This window comes from Notamacropus eugenii, chromosome 5 (assembly GCF_028372415.1).
Source record: "Notamacropus eugenii isolate mMacEug1 chromosome 5, mMacEug1.pri_v2, whole genome shotgun sequence".
NCBI lineage: Eukaryota > Metazoa > Chordata > Mammalia > Diprotodontia > Macropodidae > Notamacropus > Notamacropus eugenii.
The window spans coordinates 420734149-420748363 of record NC_092876.1 but is presented as its reverse complement, the minus strand read 5'-3'; the positions used below and the strand labels follow the sequence as shown (position 1 = coordinate 420748363).

At 35.2% G+C, this 14215-nt stretch overlaps 1 protein-coding gene across 6 annotated transcripts in view; it reads right to left on the bottom strand.

Moving 5' to 3' along the window:
* The window catches only part of DYRK1A (dual specificity tyrosine phosphorylation regulated kinase 1A), a 211644-nt gene that overhangs the window by 173633 nt on the left and 23796 nt on the right, over positions 1-14215 (bottom strand). The gene's annotated exons all lie outside the window — the stretch shown is intronic.

Below are 14215 nucleotides of genomic sequence, written 5' to 3'. Positions count from 1 at the left end.
CATCACTTTCCTGAATAACAGATTAGATAATGAAAAGAATAACTCTAAATGTAGCATTAGATTAGCTCCTTAAGGAAAGACTGTCTTTGGTCTCTTTTTGTATCCCCAACACTTGGCACAGTGCCTAACACATATAAATATTCACTGATTGAAATGGCTGATTGATAAAACTTTTTTTCTATCCCAGATCTGCAGATCTCCTATTTACTACCACTACCAAAATCTCCTTGGGAAAAGTGAGTTTCCTTATCTGTAAGAAACCTGGACTGATGGTGATGATAGAAAGCACTTATGTGGTATTTTTAAGGTTTACAAATGTACTTTACAAATATCTTATTGAGGTAGAATGTTATAATTATCCTCATTTAACAACTAGAGAAAACAGGCAAACAGTATCTGAGGCAGGAATTAAATTCAAATACTCCTAATTCCAAGACAAAAGCTCTACACTACTCCTTCTACCATGGTTTGTTAAGAACATTTCCAGGCCTGAATTTTACTTGGTGGTGTCAGTTAAAAACAATTACATTGTTAGCATTATAAAGAGCTAATATTTGGATAGCAATTTCAAGTTCGCAAAGAATTTTACAAACATTGTCTAGGTTGAACTTCATAACATCATCCTGTGAAGTAATAATTAATATTAATATTCCCATTTTATAGATAAGCAATATTAACCTGAGAGGTTTAGTGACTTCCCTAAAGTCACACAGCTGGTAAAAGTCATAGGTGGGATTTGACCTCAAATCTTCTTGACTCCCAAGTCTAGCACACTATGACAAGCATCCTCTTCATCAGAAAATCTTAACTCCTTTTCAGGTCCCTGGATAATGTTTATATGAACTTAAACCCAAGTCCTAAGCACAACCCCTTTGTTGTAAAGATCAACCATGTCTATAACTTAAAAACATCTGATTGGGAATTGTGAGAAGATGAAGGAATAAGGCAGGAAGTCACCTAGCTGTCCCAAATTCCCCCACAAATAAAATTTTTTAAATGCCTCAAAGTGAATTTTAGAGCAGCAGAAATAATTAAAAGTTGGGATAAAAAACAAGAAACTTCCCACAGGAACAAATATGTAGAGATATGATAGAGATAGAGATAAGTATACAAAGGTAATTCAAGAAATGAGAAAAAAGAAAAGAAAATCAACCCGAGGGGAGGGAGGAGGAGTGGAATCAAAAAGCCTCAAAGAATGCACATCTGACCTGAACCTTTAAGGAATACAAAGTTGTCAAAGAGCCATAAATGAAAAGGGTGCATATTTCAGGAATGGTTGATATTTTGAACAAATGACAAATTGGGATAACTATTAATTATTCTCTAAAATCTAGTTAGATGGAATGTAGACTATGTGAGAAGAAAAGTAAGATGAAATAAGGCTGAAAAGGATTATGGAAGGTCTCAAATGTCATCCTAAGAAATCTGTAGTTTATCCTAAAGGAAATAGGGAACCTCTGAAGAATTCTTGAGTAGAACATTGATGTGGTCAGACCTTTATCTCAGTAAGATTACTTTCGCAGTTGCAAGCAACTTATATAATTGTAGTAATATAGTTAAAAATTTTAAGAGACGGTATATATCAACAGTCTAAAAAGTGGGAAAAGCCTGAAATAGAATACTGGCTGCATATAAATGGAAAAGGGGACGGATATGAGAGTTGTTATGTCATGTAGTAAACTAAGTTTGACACAAGCTAGTCCTTTAGCTTACATGACTAAAATGAAATAAGTCACTCAGATCATTTTAACAGGTTGACTTCACTACAGGATAGAAACAGTGTTCAACAAACATACTTGGCTCAAGCAGAAATAAATCTCTTCATCTCTTATTACAGAAGCCTGTATGGTCAGAGGGCATCTTCCAAGTGTAAAAAAGAAATATTTCACTTGGGGTTCTCCTTAAGGAACAAGGAACAGTGCTTGAACCTCCTAGATCAATCAAATCTCAGTGAAAACTTGTCTTTTAAGAAAAGAACTAGGCTAGCCTACATGGCGAGAAAATCTGGTAGATACTACTCATGCCACTTAGCGGCAGAACGGTCAAGTTGTAACATGTTCAGATGTGAAAGGTGGTAATGAGGTACCTAGAATAAATCAAGGAAAACTGAAAAGCTAGGAACCTGAAAAACTAGAAAGAAACATGTGAAATATGAGATTTCCAGTTAGGTGATCTGGATTTCCCTCCCAACTTCTCCCTGACCCCATTTTGGGGTTTTTCTTGACTAAGACACTAGAGTTGTTTGCCATTTCCTTCTCCAGCTCATTTTATAAATAAGAAAGGTTAAGTGACATGCTCAGGGTCACACAGCTAGCAAGTGTCTGAGATAAGATTTGAACTCATGAAGATAAGTGATTTCCTGATTTCAAGACCAGTACACTATCCACTGCACCACCTAGCTGCCCTTTGGTCATTGAGGTTTATTTTAAATCCCGCCACTTTGCCGAAGTTATTTTAATAAATTTTTGGTTGAACATCTAGGGGTTCTCTAACTATCATGTCACCTTCATAAAGCAATAATTTTATTATCTCTTTGCCTATTTTTAATTCCCTGTTTCCTTCCCCTTTGTTATCGCTATATCTAACAACTCTAGAACAATGCTAAATAGCGGTGATCATGGATGTTCTTGCATTATCCTAATTTTAATTGGAAAGACATCTACTTTTTCTCCATTTTCTCTCACTTTTAGGTAGCTACTATATTCCATATATTAAGTAAAGGTGTTTTTATTCGTATGCTTCCTAGTATTTTGATAGAATGGGCTTTTTTATTTTGTCAGAAGTTTTGTGCATATTGATAAAATCATGTGGTTATTAATATTGCTCATGTTTATAGTTTTACTAATATCGACTCAATTTTGGATTCCTAGTGTAATTCACACCTAGTTTTTGAAATGTTTGATATAGTTTTTTCCTAATATTTTGTTAAACAGATTTGCATTAAGAGTTAGTTGAGGTTTAAGAGTATCCACACCCAGCAAACTGGCAAAGAAGTTAATGATGGGAATAACCAATGTTAAAAGGATAGTAGGAAGACTGGCACACTAGTACATTATTGGTGGAGCTCTGAATTGGTCAGACAACTCTGTAAAGCAACTGGAAAGTATGCAGTTTCAAATGTCCATTCTTTTTTACCCTGCAATTCCACTGCTAGATATGCAACTCAAGAAGATCAATGACAAAAAGAAAGGCCCCATAACACATCAGAATACTTAAAGCAGCATTTTTAGTGGTAGCAAAGAACCTATTCACTGGGTAATGGTAAACCCTGAACAACAAACTCTGGTTTAAAAATATAGGAGATTACCGTAGTATACTAAACAATGAACACAGAAGCGCAATGGAAGACAAATATGAACTAATGAAAATATACAATGACTACAACGACATAAATGGAAACAAACCAATAAAAAAACTGAATGATGTAAAATTATCATGACCCAGCATATCTCCGAAGAGGAGATATAAGAAAATACTTTGCCTCATTTCTTTGCAGAGGTGGAGACTATAGACGTGTGACACTGCATATAACATCAAATTTTTTACATATATTGGCTAGTTTTGTTTGTGGGGGGTGGGTTGCTCTTTGATCTTAGTTATAAAATATAGTGTGGAGAGGGTGGGGCAGGCAGGGATATACTGGGGAAAAAAATAGGTTCCAACACTAGAATTTAAATTCTGGAACACAGATTAAAACAAGGATGTGTTCTTGGTCAGGAATATCCATCCAGTGAAGTGCCCTGAAGTCCTTCAAATACGATTAACCTAGGCTTAAAATGAAAAGGGAGAGAGCTGAAATGAAGTGACCCACATTTATCTACCAAACCACACATCACAGACTAGTAGGGATAATATCTGGAAAAGACTAACAGTGAAAAGATCCAGTAATTCCCAAATCTCAAGATAAAGGATAAACAAGATGAACATTTTCTGACTCCGCCCCCCCCTTTACAATCTCTCCAAAACAGACACCAGGCTTAAAAGGTAAAGAAACTTCCTTCAGTCAGAAGTCTAGGAGCAGAATCCACAGGAGTTGTTGTTGTTTTTAAAGGCCATTAACTGACACTCAATAAACCTGAGCTCACTCCCCCCCTCCCCCCACCAATTGCAAAGCTGCACTACAGGACTCAAGGACCCAACAAAGCCTTACAATAAAAGCCACCCCTAAACAGATCCTCTCCCTCTTTCCAAGGTTAAGGAGACTGTGGAAGTTTGGGGCTAAAATAGACAGCATCACGGCCTTTCAGGAACAAAAGTCTGCCAGGGGCCATAAGGCCCCAAGACCTAGGGGGTTGAGGGGGTTGAGGGGGTGGAGGAAGGGGGGTTAGTAACACTCCATTAAACCTGAGGAAAAAAGAAACATCCATTTGGGACTATTTCTAAACACTCAAAAATCACTTGGGGTAGAGTAGGCTGGTGATTCAATTGCCCAGAGATCTTTTGAGACACAGCCCCCAAGGAAACCACAATCCAAGGGGAAAGAGTCAGAAAATGAACAAGGCAAAAATCAGAGAAAAAATAAGAAATTACTAAAGATCTCAGGAAGAAGAAAACTCATAGACCTTGACTATATAAGCAGTTGAAATAGAATAAGCACTAAAAACAGAAGGAAATGTGATAAGAATAAATACTTTAGGCACCTACAAATAAATACTTCAAAATAAATAAATTAAATAAAGACCAGACATCAGAAATAGGGCCAAGGGGGGGCCTAAAGACTGGCTTTGATCCTTCCACAAAATGGAGACTCCAGGAATGACTTAACAATGGGAGAAGAAGATGGACCTTATTGAAGGATATTCCCAATTGAGAATACTGCAGGTATGGTTATTTCTTCCAGACTGAGGAGACCTCAGACACTGAGGAAAGTTTCAGGATGAGTCATCATAGCTTAGAAGTCTGGGAACCAGAGAATGGGTCTAGGAATGGAATGAAGACTCCTATAAAAGTGTTCTCTTCTCCCTTGCTGTGGCTTCACCTGTCAACTGTAGGCTCTAGGGAGAACTTATCAATGGTAAAATGATAACAAATTTCATTTATATAATACTTGTAAGACTTGCAAATTAGCTCGTTTTATCCACGGGAGATAAAGCACTTGATGAATCAGAGGATTTGGTAGAACATGAGAACATGGAACCAAAATATGTTGTTCCTAAGTGGTTCAAAAAAGAAATAAGAATTATGAGAGCACAATCTATGGCTTACACAAGAAAAATAATGTACAGAACAGAAAATTGAGAACCTGCTACAGTAAGTCTCACACAAGAAATAAGAGAAAACAATAGATTGAGAATGAAAAAATACAGAAGTGAAGGACATTGGAGTCCATATGGGGATGCAAAAAATTTGGCAAGAATAAAAGGTTTCTGAATGTGCAAAGATCAAAAATTAATTAAAAATCAAACATGTAAGGTATCTGAGGTGTTTTTGGCAGCACCTGCCCACAACTACACTACAGCCTTAGCTCTGAAAAGAAAGCATGCAGACTTTGTACTGCACCCGTCCTCAGGCCATGCTATTAACACCTTAATTTGGGGGTAAGGGTGGGGGTTGGGATTAAGAAGCCCTCCTCTATATTAACAGAAGCAAAAAATAGTAAAAAATAAAAGGAAATATGCTCACTATGCAAACAAAACATACTGGTCTCAATGGACGGATAGAGACAACCTAAAGATTATAGGTTTCCCAGAACATGATAGGTCAAAAAAAAAAAACCTTAATAACATAATGAATGAAATACAAAAAAACTGTCTGAACTTCTAAGCATAGAAAATGAAATAAAAATCCGGATAATTAACATACTGCCTCCATGAAGAAAAGACTCAATGTTACAAACCCCAAGATACACGGTAATAAAATTAATAATTCAATTCAAAAACAAGTTCTATAGGTAATCAGGAAAGAGACCTTCATATACAAAGGAAAGGAAATTTGAATCACACAAGGCACCCAACAGAAAACATAAGAAAAAATGGAATAATATGCTCGGAAGAGCAATGGAGTTCAGGACACAGCTACAGTGATATGGCCTGCAAATTCAAGCTTAATTAATACATGAAAAACAATGGACATTCAATAAAAAAAGAGGCACTGAAATATTATTAGAAAGAAAACCACAACTGCAGAGATGATCTGCTTTTGATTATTCAAAAAAAACAAGCAGGAGAATGAATGGATGAACGCAGGGGCCAAGAACAGAAACAACAGAGTGACAGCAAAGAGATCAATGTTGTTGTTCAGTCATTTTAAGTCATGTCCAATTCTCTGTAACCCCATCTGGGGATTTCTTGGCAAAGATACTAGAGGAGTTTGCCATTTCCTTCTCCAGCTAATTTTACAGAAGAGGAAACCGAAGCAAGGAGAGTTAAATGATTCACCTAGGGTGACAAAGATAGTAAGGCCGGATTTGAACTTGTGAAGATGTCTTTCTGACTCCAAGTCCACTGCTCTATCCACTGCCCTACCTAGCTACCCTAAAAAAAAAAAAAGAGTAATGAACTTCTTTCTAAAGGTACACGAGACAAGGGTGAAGGTAACTGTGAAGTGACAGACCTGGAGAGAACCTGGTGAAATCCTGCCTACAAGTGAATCCATGGGTTTTTTGTGGGCTACATTACAACATGAAAGGGAACATGAAAGGGAAGGAGAGTAGGGAGATAGAAAGGAATGTGTGATGGTGCTGGGATCAAATTAAGAGCTATCACTGAGGAGAAAGTGACTCTTGTGATATCAAAAAGAAAAATGTCTATGGGAGAGTCCACGAAGAAGAGAGGGGTAAGACTGAAAGGGGAGCAAAAGAAGGTCTGGATTCAGTCATGAGAAGAGGTGAGTATCACCAATATAATGCTACAGGTGAAGAGAGATGGTATGTGAAGGGAGATGAGGATCTTGCACTGGGTGTGACCTACTCATCCCATCCTAGCTCAGGAGGGAAGGAGTTAGCATCTGACTATTACAAGTGTGGAAGAGTAGGAACAAAAGGAAGAAATTTTGAGGCGAATGTGGGATGCGGGTGGAAGTGGAATGGGATATAGAAGCAAGGGAGGTAACACCAGTGGAAAGAGTAGATTAATGGTGGGCTGCATAATCAGAGACCTGGTGGGAAAGGAGACCGGCCAAGGAGAAGTGTCTGGTCCAGCACCCACACTGGTGGCATTATTCTGAAAATGAGTTACAATGGAAAAGTAGAATCCATGGGGCAAACTATGAGGCAGAAACAGCAGAGGAGAAAGTTTGGAATGAAGACGTTAGAAGCCTTGATTGTATGAGGAAAGAAGGGAAAAAACAGAGACTACATAATTATAGGGGTCATGAATCAGAGAATGAAGATTTAGAGTAGACAGAAAGAGATAATAGATAATGAAGAGAGTGAGAGTTCTTTTTGGAAAGGGATACAAATGAAATTTTAAAAACTAATACGCAATTGAAGGGGAGGAAAAGAAGAACATAATGGACTAAGAGGGGTAAAAAAGGAGGGGGAGATTATGTAACCAGATAAAATTGGAAGAGCAAAAGGAACTAATAACAAGCAAAACCCTAAGGAAAGAGAGGTATGAGGAGAGATTGGGGGGAGGGGAAGTGAGCCAGTGAAAACAGGGTCAACCTAAATAAGATTAAGCTAAAGTAACTGAAGAAACACAGTAATTTGTTTACAGAAGAAGAATAAAAACTTTAAAAAAAATTAGAGGAAGATACAAACCTAACTCTCATAACCATAAATGTGAGGGGATTAAATAATCCAATAAAACAAAGAGAGACAGGATAGAAAGTAAAACCCTGCAATCTGTTGCTTACAAGTTAAAACACAAAGACATAGAAAAAATAAAGCTAAGGGGATGGGAAAAAATTCACTATTCATCATGAATCCAAAGAAGCAGGTGTTATCACGCTGATGAAACAAAAACAAACATAAATAAAAGAATAAACAAGGTAATTATGTTATGCTGAAAGGAATGAATCAAAGAATCAATAAAAATTTATTAAGGCCCTAATACGTGCCAAGTACTACACTAAGCACAGCGAATGCAAAAATAAGTAAAAGACAAGTTATCCTCAAGGGGCTTACAACATAGATATACAACCACAGTCAACAAACCAATTATTAGTAATATACTTAAATGTTCAAAATGCTGAAACACTGGCTGAGCTGCAGAAAGACAGAATAGTAACACAGTTGTGATAGCAAACTTCAATATCCCTCTGTCAGTTTCTGAGAAGTCTAACAGAAAGAGAAACAAAAGAGGAAATGTAGAACCAAACAAATTTCTGGAGAACTAAGAGTTTTAAAAAGTACATTCTAAATGGAACAGGAAAAAAAAAAAACTCATACACACAAACACACATTCTCCACACTACATGAAACATTTTACCAAAACTGACAATGACAATGTACTAGAACGTAGAGATACTGCAAACAAATTATTAAAAGGCAAAATCAGCTGATATATCTTTTATAGACTAAAAATAATAAAAATAGTAATAAATTCAGGAATCAAAAAAAAAAAAAGACCCAAATGGAGACTAACAATGAAATCCTATAATGAATGTATCAAGGAACAAATCAAAAAACAATCAATAATCATTAATTATACATAAAATAATGACATAACATCAAAATTTCTGGGATGTAGCTATAGTCATTCTAAGAGGAAAAATTATATCCTTACAAACACTTATTAACAAAATAGAAAAAAGGAAAGATGAATGGAATATGCATTTTAAAGAATTAGAAACTGGAGGAGAAAGATATAAATTAGAAACAAAAAATCCACAGAAATAATAAATTAGGCTAAAAGTTGGCTCTTTGAAGAGAATACTAAAATTGATAAGCAATTAGCTTACCTAACCGAAAAGAGAACAAAATTAAATCAACAAAAATATAAATGCACAAAGTGAAATCACAGGAAAACCAGAAGAAATAAAAATAACCAAAACATTCCACCCAGTTATATGCTAACAAAACTGAGAACACAAAAGAGGATTACCTTCAAAAACAAAAAGTACTCAAACTACTAGAAGACTAAATTGAGAGAGATGTAAAGGAACTACCAAAAAAATAAACTCAGTCCTGAGGGATTCACAGAAGAATTCTATCAAACTTGTAAAAAACAGTACTCATACTTCACAAATAATTCTCAAAAACTGAGAAAGCACATTACCAGAATCCTTTCACTAGACAAATACAGTCTAATACCTAATACCTAAACCAGGAAAAGATAAAACACAGAAACTTCAAACAAAATCCTGTCAAAGAGAGTACTGCACTTTATCCAAGAAATTATTCATTATGGCAAAGTATGATTTAGCCTAGGGGTGAAGGATGGTTCAACACAGGAAAACAATCAGCATAATTAATCATATTAAAAACAAATACATCCAAAACTACATGATCATATCAAAATATGGTCTCTGACAAAACACAATACACTTTTGTGCTAAAAAACCCATAAGATATCATTTAGGAAAACTCTATCTCAAACCAAAAGCAAGCATCCCATGCAATGAAGATAAACTAGAATCTTTTCCAATGTATATACACACGAGTAAAGATAAGATTCCAACTCTCCCTACTAGTTTAAGAAATGCTAGCAACAGCAGTAAGACAAGGGAAAGAAATTAAAGGCATAAATACAGTAAGGAGGAGATAAAATTACCCCTTTTTGCTAATATGATGGTTTACTTAAAAAATCCTAAGGAATCAGCAAAGATACTTAATTGAGACAATTAATAGCTTCAGCAAATTTAAAAGCTACAAAAAAAATCCTCAAAAATCAATTGCATTTCTATATAATAACAAAACCCAAAAAGTAATAATAGAAAAGGAAATCTCAATCTGAGTAAAACTCACAACATACATAAAAGGACCTAAGAAATCAACCTACCAAAGCACATAAGATTCAGATAGATTCAATTACAAAGTGCTCCTTAAAGAAACCAACAACTTTAAGTAGCTGAGGAATATTCATACTCATGGCTAGGCCATGTCAAAATAATAAAAACGCAAATACCACCAAAGTTAATTCACACTTTTAATGCCACACCAAATTACCATGGACATGTCTTACAGAACTTAACGAAATGATAAAATTAAAGGGAAATGATGAAAAGTAGTAGTGATTGAAGGGGGAATGGCGCTTCCAGACTAAACTATATTACAATGCAGCAGTTATTAAAACTACTTGGTATTGGTTAAAAAAAAAAAATAGATCAATGGAAAAGAGTAGACAAGAGAGAATCAGATACAAGATGTGAGAAATGAGCCCAACTAACAAGCCCTGAAATGTGAGAAACATGCTGACCTTAAACAAAGAACAATACTTGTTGTAAAATCAGGAAAGCTCTTATTATTCTTTGCCTTCATTCCCCCTGAATGAACAGGTGGCTCCCAAGTAAGGCTACAGAAAGACTACAATTTCTTTGGAACAATCCAAGTCTATTTGGAATTTTGGACTCCCCACCCACATCATCCACTGACCACGTAACTTCGTGTTCTCTTCTCTGATAGGCTTCCCCTAAAACAACTCGTCAAACCTGTGCACAAGTTTCTGACCTTTAATCTGACCGTCACAACTCTGTGTCACTTAAAGCTAGGAATTTTAACCCCGTGGAAACATAACACCTTCCTTGTTTCCCCACAAACTGAAATCAATAATCCTGTGTTTGACAAGTCTGACAAAGGAGAAAACATAAATTAGCTAGGAAAATATTCATTTGATAAAAACTGCTGGGAAACTGGAAAATGATCAGACTGAAATTAGGCTTAGGCCAACATCTTATACTATATTCAATAATACAGTCTAAATGGAAACATGGCCTTAATGGTAAAGATCATACTACTAAAATATTAGAAGAGAAACAGCTCATATACCTCCCATAGCTATGGGCAAGAGATATATACTTAAAAGAGATAGTGGCAAAAGGTAAAAAATAAGTAATTTTGGTTAAACCAAAAACATTTTTCACAAATTAAGGCACAATAAGAAGTGGCTAAATAAGGAAAAAGATATCTGTATCAAATTTCTCTGATGAGGTTTTGTTTATCCAAGACATGTAAACAATTAATTAATAAATATGACTAACAGCCATTCCTCAATAGAGTTCAAAGGATATTAACAAACAGTTCTCAAAAAGAACTGCAAAGAATTTACAACCACATGAAAGACTGGTCTAAATCATTAATAATAAGACAAGCGCCAACCGAAACAACTCTGAGGTTTCACCTCACACTCTACAAATTGGCAAAAATGACAAAAAAATGGCAAGAGCCAACATTGGAAGGACTGTGGAATGATAGGCACATACTAATACATTTTTGGTAGAGCTCTGAAACTGTACAACCATTTTGAAAGCAGTTTGGAATTATGCAAATAAAGTGACTGAAATATCCATACCCTTTGAACCACAGACTTTATTCTGGGATGTATATACCCAGGGAAGCCACTGATAAACAAAAAAAGTCCCCATATACCTCAAAATATTTATAGCAGCACTTTTTCTGATCACTAAGAACTGGAAACAAAGTAGATGTCCATCAACTGGGAAAAGTACATGACCATAATAGAATATTACTGTTCTATAAGAAATGATGTGATGAAAACCACAAAAGCATGGAAAAATTTATATGATGCAGAGCAAAGTAAATAGAACCAAGAAAACAACATAAACAGAAAGAACTACAAACACCAAAATCAGAAGTAAATATCACAGCAAAGATCCAGCAGGACTAGAATGAAGTGATAAGAGGACACCTTCAACTGACTGGTGATGGAAGTGAGAGATCCACAGGTGTTACATACTACACATTTTCTGATTTTTTTCAATGTATGGATCAGTTGTGATTTTTTTTCTCTTTAAAACAAGATATCAAAAAAAATTTAAGATATTTATTTTAAAATGTAGATAGTACAGGGTAATAAATTATGTAAAGTAGAGATTTTAATTCAACCCCATAGGTGTTACTGAAACTTAGTAGGGGCTTTCACTTTTACTTAAATATTGTTTCAGAGTGTATACTTTATTCCAAATGGAGTTTAAAAAAAAAATCAGTGTAATAGGTCTGATTGTAATAAAAATATATATATATATATATACTCATGTGAATAACTCCAAGTCTTATGGAGAACATCTGAGTGAAGATCAATAGAGAAAAAGAGAGATGGGATTACATATAACAGAATCTCTCTTTTTTTTTTTTTTTTTTTTTTTTAGAAAAGAGAAAAAAAGTATAATATAATAAGAATGAGATACTTCCAACTATCTGCACTTTCACTAGAAATTCACCTTCTAAAAACAGAGTAGCTGGTCACTCCCAAATGGCAAGTGACAAAGGAATAAAAACAGTTTTCAAAAGAAGAAATGCCAATTAATAACCATGACATTTTTTTAAATTCCAAATGTTCTTATGGACTATTTGTGCCTGATCTGTGGTAGAACCTTCCAAGCTCATACTGGTCTGATCACCCACAGTCCAACACACTACGTTTACGTACCTTGACCTCAATATAGTAATGTCATTTTGGTCTTCTTCAAGAACAAGGGACAACTATAAGTTCAAAAATTACTTGTAAACAGCAAAACAACCTAGAGCTACCACCTCATAACCAAAATAGAAAAGGCAATATAAACAGTAAACCATTAAAGGGTGAGAAGCTATGGGAAGACAAACAATGTTCATCTGGAAACAGTTTAGAGAATACATTGGGTGGCACTGGACTTGATTTTAAAAAGCAGAAACTGAAGAGAAAGTGCTTTTCAAACATGAAAGACTGTGCAGAGGCACAAAGATAAGAGATGGAATGTCATGTCTGAGGATCAGCTCATAAATCAGTTTATGTGAAGCAAACATAGTGGAAAGAGGAACAATAAGTCTATAAAAGGCACTTCTTGAATGCAGAGATCATTTTTGTATTTTGCATTCTATCCAAAGCACAATAAACCTCGCACACAGTAGGCACATAAACTACTGCTGAATTGAAATTGATCTCATCTCAAAATCACCTACAAATTCTCCCCTCCCACAAACACATTTATCAAGTTGTGCTTATTGAAAAAAGAGAGACTTCTCTAATTTTAGAACTTAACATATGGAATGTTAACTATTCAATCTCTGTAGTCCACAACTTAGGTCCTACAAAACCTTTTTTTAACGATGTTTTCCATAAAAATCAAAGTTTAACATCTTGGGGGGGTTTGGTGGCAAGCAAGGTTAGAAAGAGTTAATAGTCTAATTTAGCAATGTAAAAACTAATTTAATCTTAGGCTACATTAAGGAAAGCATAATATCTAAGAAGAAAGAGGAGATATTCCTTAAATTAAAACCTCATTTCAAACATTTAGTTCTGGTACCACAAGAAGGGTTAGGATGATCAAGTTGGTAAAAAAAAAAAAAAGGATCAGAATTATGCTGTATGGATTATAACTCATATGTGTATATCACTTTTATAGTTTTCCAAACGCTTTCCTCACAACCAGCCTGTTGAGTAGGCAGGAATTGAAGATAATAAGGACAAGAGAAAACTTAAGGGGAGTGACTGTCTTCAAAAATTTAAACAGCTGTCATGTGGAAGAGGGATTAAACTTATTTTGTTTATCCCTAGAGGCCTAGGACAGAACTAAGAACAACATGTGAAAGCTGCAATGGGAAAAACTGACCTTAATATATATTATCATACATAATGTTATTATCTATTAATATAACACGGGAGAAGGTTCATAACAATTAGAGCTACCCACAAGTGGACTGGGCTGCTTCAGAAGACAATGGGGATGCCCTCCCCGCAATTCAACAGATGTCTTCAAGTAAAGGCAGGATGACCATCTGTAAAGTTATGTTGTAGGGGATTCTTGTTCAGATATGTACTGAACCAGATGGCCTCAGGTCCCTTTCAACTCTAGTGATTCTATGACTCCATAGTTAAGTGCTACATTGCAATTATAAACTGTCCCAACCATTCTGGAAAAAATATGGAATTACACTATTCATACTCTTCTACCAAGAGATTCCACTAATGGAATTATTCCTCAAGGAAATTAATGATGGCAAGAAAGCACTAGTGCATTCAAAGATATTAAAAACAGAGTAATTTGTAATAACAAAAAGGTAGAAACAAAACATATTCCCAATGATTTAGGAATGGTTTAAAAGTGGCATATAAATGTTAATATTAAAACACTGATAATAATAAGGAGAATTCAGAGAAACATGGAAAGACAGGTA